Raw genomic sequence first — 10,112 nt, 5'->3', positions numbered from 1 at the left:
AATTACTGACTCTGTATACCTGAGGAAATAATCAATTTTGTACACATCAATTTTGTTGTTATGATGCAGACATTGAGTAAACAGAAATCATACAAAATCAGACTGAGGTAATGGGATATGGAAAAATCAACCTCTATAAAAACATTGATTGCATTCACTGGAATTTTTTTCTTTCCCTTATCTGAATTCAGGCATTTCCTGTGCATTTAACTAGTTAGCTTCAAATTCATCTGATTGTTAAAATAACTTGATTAATGTTAATGACCTGGGCTGTTTGAATAAATACTCTAACCAAAGCATGAACAGACACAGAACAGAACATTTATTATGTGTTATACATTTATATTTAAACAATTAACCTAATTTCCATTTAATAAAATTCTTAAACAATCAGTTTAATTAAGTTGTCACTTTATTTAATTAGTGTTTTCTTTGTTTTAAAAAGCGAGCATTGTTGTATTAAGGATTATATCACTTTATTTGTTTTAGTGATAAAAATTCAGACATTAAAATCACTTTAATATATATTAAAATGATCAGAAATCAAAGCAATTAGATTATATTTACATATACATGTAAAATCTGTAGATTTAAACTCATTATAATTACAAACGCTAAAAAAATTTTCTAATAAATTCGGACTACAAAAAATTGAAATATTTTGATATATATTGGATGAACAAATTACATTTTATCCAGATGTATAATATAATATTGTGTACAAGCTAGCATGTATCATTCTTCCATATATGTACTTTTCGTTTACTGTTTCAAAAAAATAAAGACTCGCATTTTTTTGTTTTGTTAATTTATCATATATTTTTTCAGATTATGAAAGGCCATTATTAAAAATCAGCTGATTCTAAAACAAGCTTCAGCCCTAAATGTGTTTAAAGATTGCTTAAATATGGAACAAGTTTACACTGTATTGTAATGTATGAACACATATATTAAATAAAAATAAAAACAAAATCATATTCGAGAAACCACTAACCTGATTTGTTCGTCGTCGTATGCCCAATGGAATGCACTAATCACCTATTGCTCCTCGACCACGCTTTGTTGTATCATGGCGACGTGTAAATATTGGGGAGCAGTCATTAAGCAGTGTTTAGAAAAATAGTTTGGAGCTGTTAAGATTCTGTCGGCGACGGAGAACTTTGAATGAATAGAATAAACTATTTTAGCCAAAAAAGATTCACAATTTTTTTGTAGATGCATATTTAAATTCTTTTCTTTCATTTGATGATTATTAAAAGAAATAATTATATAACGTAAGGCCTATAAAACATTTAATAGAGACAATTCGGATCAACTGCACCAACAAAGAAGTGAATGAAGGTTTTTGTAGATGCATATTTAAATTCTTTTCTTTCATTTGATGATTATTAAAAGAAATAATTATATAACGTAAGGCCTATAAAACATTTCTGATTGTCTTTTATCAGGTCTAGGCGGCCTCTGTTTTTGGAGGATAGATTTTATCCTCTGAAAACAGAGGATAGCGGTCTTGCCACCTACCGGAATTTTCAAAACTAAGGGCAGTTAACTCTTAACCAAACAAATAACAGCAACTCTTGCATTTATGAACCGTACGCTGATTTCGAAATCAGAACAAATAAAAGGTACAATTTCCTATGATGATGGATAATTCCAGATATTAAATCAATATATCCATATTTTTGTAATTGCCGTCAATCAGTTATTCGGTATACAGCTTGGAAAACAAGAGAGGGGGCACAATTTATGAAATAGTTTCTATGATTTTGACTACTTTATAGAGACAATTCGGATCAACTGCACCAACAAAGAAGTGAATGAAGGTTGATGAAGAAGACATACGTGTTTGCCTTAAATATCGTCTAAGACCAAGAGAAGAACGATTCGATCGTTTTTCTTAAGACTGTGTTCTGCTGAGGCGTACTCAGCTGTATAACTACCGAATTTTGCAAGGGACTATATAGGGAGTCGTAAATATTCATCAAAATAAGCATAATACTTTTTTGATCACTAATCCCCCTATTCTGTATTTGTTTCTTTATTTTTTATATTCTCAAAAATAAATAAATAAAATATTTTTTTTAAAAAAAGAGGCCTATGGGCCACAACAATCACCTGAGTCACTTGGCCTGTTCTCCAATAACAGTTTTTCCTATAGATACTTGTATTCTTTTGTACAATTTTTTGTGGCTCCACCCTACATCCACAACCAGAGGATGCTTCCATATAAATAGGATTAATCATAGCTTTTCTGTTCTTGAGAGGGTTTTTAAAATATTTTCGTCGTATGTAAAACTTTGATTCTATATCGTGACCCCACCCTACCTGCAGGGTTCAAAATTCCACCACCCCCCACCCCCAAAAAATGAATCTACACCACCTGAGGATGCTTTCAAATTAGTATAATTCATCATGGCTTTGCTGTTCTTGAGGAAAGGAGTTTTAAACATTTTTTCCCTATATATTTCAATGTAAAGCTGATCTCCTATTGTGGCCCCTCCATACCCTTAGTGGGACAGGGACTTGATAATTTGTACCAACTTCGATTAAAATTGGCACAGTGGTTCTTCAGAAGAAGTCGAAAACGTGAAAAGCCCACTTGAGCTTTCATCTCAGGTTACCTAAAAAATAAAAAAGAATGAAAATAAAAAATAAAATACAATTAATTAATTTAAAAAAGAAGAAAAGTATAACGTTTAATTATAGATCGTGTTTTCAGCCTCAGAAATTTTCATTCTTGAAAAGTGTTTGAAAAATCTCATGAAGTCTGGTTTCCCAGCATATTTTCAAGGGTATTGCAAAAACGGAAAATCTTGTATCAAGGTTTTTTGGGGGGAAAGGGGGGGGGGGCTGATATAAAATCAAACAGGAACCAGTATTCCTTATCTAATAGTTAATATCTAAATAAATATTATCAATAATTTGTGATTTATTTATGTCTTTTCCCTTCTTCTCACACACGACAGTAAATAAAATAATATATGGTTAAAAAAAAAAGAGACGTATAATTTCTTATAACGTCTCTGGTAAAGTTAAAAAAAAAAAGAAGTCATGATTCAAACAGGTGCGGAGATAGTGTTAAAAAAAAGTATATATTCACATGTGTGTTCTAGACACACGATCACTGGCATTAAATAAGGAAAGAATATAAAGACATGTTTATTACAACTATAGAATTGTTTATGCAATCATAGAGATTTTAATTGAAATAATATTATTATAGTATCATTATAGTGGTCGAAAAGGTGATCAAAAGAGCTACATTTACTGTAACAATTAAGAACCTAAAAAGGGTCTTTGTTGGCATGTGTGAGTTGCATGCGCAGATGTCCGAAACTGTTGAACAGAACATCATTGAAAATTACGTTGTGTTCACTCATACCATGGTTATATTTAAATATCATATACTGGCCATTCATTTTGAGTGGGCTTTAATAAAGTTATTCCAGTCCACTTGTAAATATTTTACCACAATGATATTACATGTATATACAATGTACCAGGGATGGTGTAATCGTAATCAGCTGTAATCGATTACAGTTTGCGGTGTAATCATGCGTCATCAGTTATCATCCGGTTTTTTTAATACAAGTAATCGTAATTTAATCAATTACTCTGAAAAAGTCTGGTAATTAAAATGATTTTTGATTACTTTATGATTCTCTCTCCTCCATTTCACCTGATCCTAACTCTGTTTTTAGAGTTTTGTGTTTGCTTTGCTCACAATTTGTACAGTTTAATTGGCCTTTGAGCATGATATCTGTTTGTTATCTTCACATTTCATAAATCCCTTGGTTAATTTTTTCTTTATTGCTAGTAAATTTAATTGAACTTTTAAGATATGAATGAGATGTACATTATTATACTTAGATACGTCTTTAAATTTTACAATAATTGAAAAATGAAAAAAGCTGGGTTCTCGGTATCCACAGAGTAAGCACTTTGAAAAACCATCTTCTTGGTAGTAGAGTCAGTCATGAAACAAGGATCACTTCTTCCATGTTTTCACAAACTTGGTTTTGATTTTTTAGAAATTTTGATGGATTCTCCTAATTCGATCTGAAAAATCGTAGTCTGCATCTTTGACAATTTACAGTTTCCACGTTCATTTTGGTGTTCCAATGCAAGCAGTACGTATTCTAAAAATAAAAGAAATTGCATAATGAGAATTTAAAAGAACAGAAAAATGCTTTGTCACATTTTTTTCACTACTGCAGCTGATCATTACTCGTGTAGCATAAATCGAATAACTTTTATGAGAATAAAGGTTTGTCTTCATAAACAATTTAAGTATACATGTACAAGTATTGCCCTGCTTGTATTCACTATCATTCATCCATGACTTAATTGGTTGAACAGATTGCTGAAGAAATTTAACCATTTACCTGAGAAAATTGAGCAAGAAAATAGTTACAAGAGAGCTATAATTGAACTTAATAAGAATTTGTTATTACATAAATAAATTTAAAAAAAAAAAAGAATTTGTAATTATGTAGTGTCCCTCAGTCTAATTAAGTTTTAACTGAGATTGGTTTATAAATTAAATATTGCATCAATATAATCAGTGGACACTCCTAATGTGTTTTCTTTAGAAAAAAAGCATTTAACTGTTGTTGACATTAATAAAAATATGTACATATTTATACTTATACTTCTCAAATTAAAGAAATTACCCTTTCAGTGATGGTAAATGTGTTTTTCTTCTGCACCACTGCCCGAATATTAGAAACATTAAAACTGTCAAATAATCATCCTCCAAGAAGTTAGTAATCTTATAATTCTGCTTTGACCATCAATGTACAATGGAGATAAAATGATGTAAATTTACCATTTAAAAAGTATTTTCTAACAAAAATGGTTTTTAAATGGTTCTGAAAAAATGGTTTTGGAAAATTGAAAGATAGAGAAATGTAGGAAAAATATTTTGGAAATGAAAAATGGCTAGCAAATGGTGAATGAATGGATTGATAAAATGGAAAAATGCCATTCCTTTTGGCTATGGGTTAGTAATTTGAAACTGAGCTCAACACTTAATACAATGTATTTAAAAAAGTGAGACCATGGCTCAAGGGAGAAGGCAAAGTCCCACACTAAACTAATAACTAGATGCTGTCATGAGACAGTAATACCCGCACTAAGGTGTTTGCCTCTAAATGCACACTCCTTCATATTGGGCTTACCAAGGAAAAAGTCCAAATAATTCTATAATTTACACAGTACATGAACGTCAAATCGAGCATAAAATGCTCAGGTGACTATGTGACCCATGAACCTCTTATACGCATTTCATATACTTAATTCATTACCAGTCTGAAATAACAGAATTTAATTAATGATGTAAATTAGGTTTTGATAAAAGGAAGGGGGGATATAAATTTTTGGCCTATAGTGGAACTTTTTAAATTTATTTTCTCAACAACAAATACATGTAATATTATTTTAGTACAAAGCGTTTTTGATGAATTTATCAAAATGTGCAAACTTTTTTTAGTATTTGATTAGGCAAAAACCTCCTTGAAAAGCCATACCCAATCAATTTTGTCACCCCCCCCCCCCCCAACACACACACACAATTTGCCTGTTTTTGGAAATAGGCCTAGATGGCAAAGTTATGTTAAAACATCGTTTGTTATGATAATTTAAAATTTGTTCTTGTACTGTACATGTATGTGAACACCTTTTTGAAAATTTCTACATCACATTGGGCTTGCGTCACCCTACCAGGACTAGTACTAGTTTTACCATTAGGCCCTATCATTTTTAGATTGCACATGGTGCAGTGTTACATGTATATCAGTGGAAATTAATTCATTTTGTGTTTTAATTGGATTAATATTTCATGAAGTTGACAGGACCTATGACAGTCGGTAAGTACAAGTTTAAGTATAGATTGGGGTAAAATAAACCGAAATGCAAATGGTTAGGTTAAAGTTTAAAAAGGATCAAAGATCATGGGCAATCTCCTATGCAGAGTTGTCGTTCATTTCTCTCTCAGACACTGAATGTAGAGAGTGGATCATCGGATGCCACAAAAGACGAATTTCACATTCTGAAGAGTTATCCCGTTGTCGACATTACATTCAGTTACAGGCACAGATCCACACCTCAGTCAAAAAAAATTCCAGCCCAGAATTTCCTGATGAGCAGAAAAAAGAAACAAACAAACAAACAAAATAAAAACAATAATGGTGGGGTCCATGTTTTTAAAGGGAGAGGGCATCCAAAGTCATTTTTTATTTGCTTCTGTAAATCAGTATATAGTCCTATTTAAATAACTCTGCAAATTCCGGGGGGTGGGGGGGTGGGTGGGGGTGTTTCCAATCTCCCTAGCCGCTCCCTGTCCCTGAAATGACAAATGACCATGTGACTCCTAAAGAGTAGAAAACTTTTCCATTTGACTATACATAATTTTGTTTCTTGTGTTATTATGTTATGTACATTTAATGGTTTAAGGTTATGAACCCCTGGAGGTCATCCCCACTCTCTTCATGAACTGGAAATGTTCATAATATGGCTACATCAAATTAAATGAAAGTGCATCAATGATAAGATTACTTGACATTTTATTCATGAATTTGGGTCAACCCATGTACCCTCCTAGAATTAGGAATGAAAATCATTCTAAGAGATGGACCATTAAACTATTTGTATATATTCACATTTTTTTTATGTCAAACCAAAGTATTAGACTAGTTTGCATACATGAACAAACAGGGGTCTGGGAAGGGGAAGGGGCGAGGGGAAGGAGTTATCTCTTTACGTCTTAATTGTTGAAAACTCCTAAAATGAATGTTAACCTCAAATCCGACTTGTACGTCTTCATTATTTTTAAGTGGTGTTGCCTCCTTAAGAGTGAAAAATTCCCAAGAGGGACATTTAACAACAAACAAACATTAATGACTTAAAAAACACAATATACATCCACATGTTTATTTGTCAACGGATATACTTCTGATCATATCTGTAGTTCTCCCTTGAATCAGAAATGATGATATAAATATTTTAAGAATGATTAAGAGCTGAAAATTAAGGTTGTGCATTTTAAAATTCACTAAGCTCTGTGGTTGAATTAGCTATACCAGTTTAGCTTATTTTGCTACTCAAAGCACCTTGATTAACTATTTTTAATCATACTGTTTTCTGAAATGTGAAGTTTTTTCAACATGGATACAAGTCATACCTTTTCAGCTTCTGAAAACAATGCATGAAAAAAACTGCTTTTCAAAATACTGTAACTCTTTCCAAGTACTTGTGATCATCAGTTTTTAGCTCACTTGAGTTTTTCTGGTTTTCTGATCACATTTTGTTTGTCATCCATCTCTCCGCCCGTAAACTTTCCACATTTTTGTCTTCTTCACTAGAACCGCTGGGTCAATTTCAACCAACCCTGCCACAAAGCATCTTCGGGTAAAGGGAATTCAAGTTTTTTAAAGTGAAGGGTCACACCCTCTTTCAAGGGGGGATAATCAAGAATTACTGAAAATTTGGTGGTATCATTTTAAAAAAGTCTTATCAAGAACCACTGACTGGGCCCAAAAAGTTGAAACTTTCTTTACATAGACTTAGTGTAGCTTCAAATTTGTTCAAATTATCACCCACTGGGCTAGGGTGGGGCCACATATGGGGATCCAATGATTTACATAGAAAAATGCAGGGGATTTTTTCCATCATAAATCTTCTTCTCATGAACAGCAAGGGCATTATTGTCATCCGTTTTCGCAAAAGGGACCTAGGGGACATTAAATCTATTTGTCTGTCAGTCTGTCCATTTGTCAGTCTGTCCGTCTGTCACAATAAATTTAACCTTGGACATAACTTCTGAATAGTAAGAGATAGGGCTTTCATATTTCACATGTACATTACCTACAAGAACTTTCTAAACATACCATGATTTTTGAACCCATGACCTTGACCTTGAAGTTTGACCTACTTTTCAAAAAATTTAACATTATTTTAAATTGATCATTTTGAAAGAGAAAAGATAGGGCATTGAATTCATATTATACATGTATATTACCTTTGACAAGACCTTTCTAAATATATCATGACTTTTGACTCTGTGACTTTGACCTTGAAGTTTAACCTACTTTTCAAAAATGTTATATTTTCTTATAACTTTTGATTGAGAAGAGATAGGACTTTTATATTTGACATGTACATTACCTGTAACAAGATGTTTACAAGCATGCTTTGACTTTTTTACCCCTTGACCTTGATGTTTTACCTAATTTTCAAAAATTTTAACTTTGGTGATTACTTTTAAATGACATATGATAGGGCGTGCATATTTGAAACAATATGTCATAAATAATGGCATCCCATCCACTAGGACATGGAAAGCAGGGGACCACAATTCTTTGAATTTGCTTGTTAGTCATTTTGATATGGAAACATCCTCATACAGTGTAGATTCAAGTTTTTTATGCCCTGCCATGAATATGGCCGAGGCATATAGTGTTTGTCATGTCCGACTTGAATAAAACGTGATATGCTGATACATACTAATGTAAGCTTTTCAACTGCATCAACCTTTTTGACCTTGACTTTTCCTTTGACCTTGACCTTACTTTTCTGAAATTATTGTCTAGATCAGTTTTGAATAAACAATTCAAGATATATTTATCAAACTTCATATGCTGATATATACTGCTGAGAGCTATCAATTGCATCAACTTTTTTGACCTTGACTTTTCCTTTGACCTTGACCTCACTTTTTTAAATTAGTGTTTATCTACATTTTAAATAAACCATTTATGATATTTTTATCAAACTTCATATGCTAATAGTAAATACATACTGATATAAGCTTTTCAACTGCATCAGCATGTTGACCTCAACCTTTCCTTTGACCTTGACCTCTCTTTTCTCAAATAAGCGTTAAGCTCAGTTTTAAATAAATTATTCAAGATATTTTTATCAAACCTAATATGCTGATATGTATTAGTGAGAGCTATTCAACTGCATCAAAAACTTTTCACCTTGCACTTTCCAGTGACCTTGATCTCCCTTCTCTTTAATTTGTATTTTGCTTAGTTTTAAAGAAACAATCTAAGATATTTTTATGTAAGCATGCACTTATACATAATTTTGTGAGAATTTATCATCTATATCCATTTTTTTTAGATTTTAGTTTCAATTTTAAAGAAACTGTTCAAGATATTCTCATCAAACTTCATACACTCATACAAATTTTCATGTTGCATTAGTAATATACATTCGGCGGGGCATTTATGTCCTATGGACATATTTCTAGTTTTCAAATCATGACCTCCAAGGATAGGGTCAGGCCACAATAAGGGATCAAAGTTTTATAGAGGAATAAAAGGAAAAAAAATCTTCAAAATTCTTCTTTTTAAGAACAACAAAAGCATGATTCATATGGAAACATTCCCAAGAAGTGTAGATTCAAGTTTGTACAAATCATGACCCCATGGGTTAGGGAGGGGCCATTTTTTTCCTGCCCCTATTTGCTATCCACATGGAAATGCAAATTTTAAAACCATTTTACACATCCACAGGACAAAATCAATCATCTTCCAAATGATCATGATTTAAGGCTAGTGCATAAAATATAAGGGAAGTTCTGGGAACCAGGATGTTTAAACATGTTAAATATTTTTTTTTAAAAATTTGACCCCCATTTGACCCCCAGGGGGAAAAAAGAATTCTGAAACCTTACTGCACATCTATAGGACACCACCAACCATCTCCCAAAAGATGATTAGGCTACTGTGTAAAATGTAAGAGGAGTTCTGGGAACCAGGGGCTTTTTGCATAAAAAACGTTATTTTTCATCCCCTATTTGACCCCATCGTGAAAATGAAAATTCCGAAACCTTACTGCACATCTACAGGACACCACCAACCATCTCCCAAAAGACGATTAGGCTACTGTGTAAAATGTAAGAGGAGTTCAGGGAACCAGGGGCTTTTTGCATAAAAAACATCATTTTTCGACCCCCATTTGACCCCTAGGGTGAAAATGAAAATTCCGAAACCTTACTGCACATCTACATGACACCACCAACCATCTCCCAAAAGATGATTAGGCTACTGTGTAAAATGTAAGAGGAGTTCAGGGAACCAGGGGCTTTTTGCATAAAAAAACATCAT

Source organism: Saccostrea echinata, unplaced genomic scaffold (assembly GCF_033153115.1).
Source record: "Saccostrea echinata isolate AGI-Se365-2 ecotype Australia unplaced genomic scaffold, CSIRO_AGI_Sech_v1 ptg000009l, whole genome shotgun sequence".
NCBI classification, from domain to species: domain Eukaryota; kingdom Metazoa; phylum Mollusca; class Bivalvia; order Ostreida; family Ostreidae; genus Saccostrea; species Saccostrea echinata.
The sequence above is the reverse complement of the archived record's forward strand: the minus strand, read 5'-3'. Positions refer to the sequence as shown.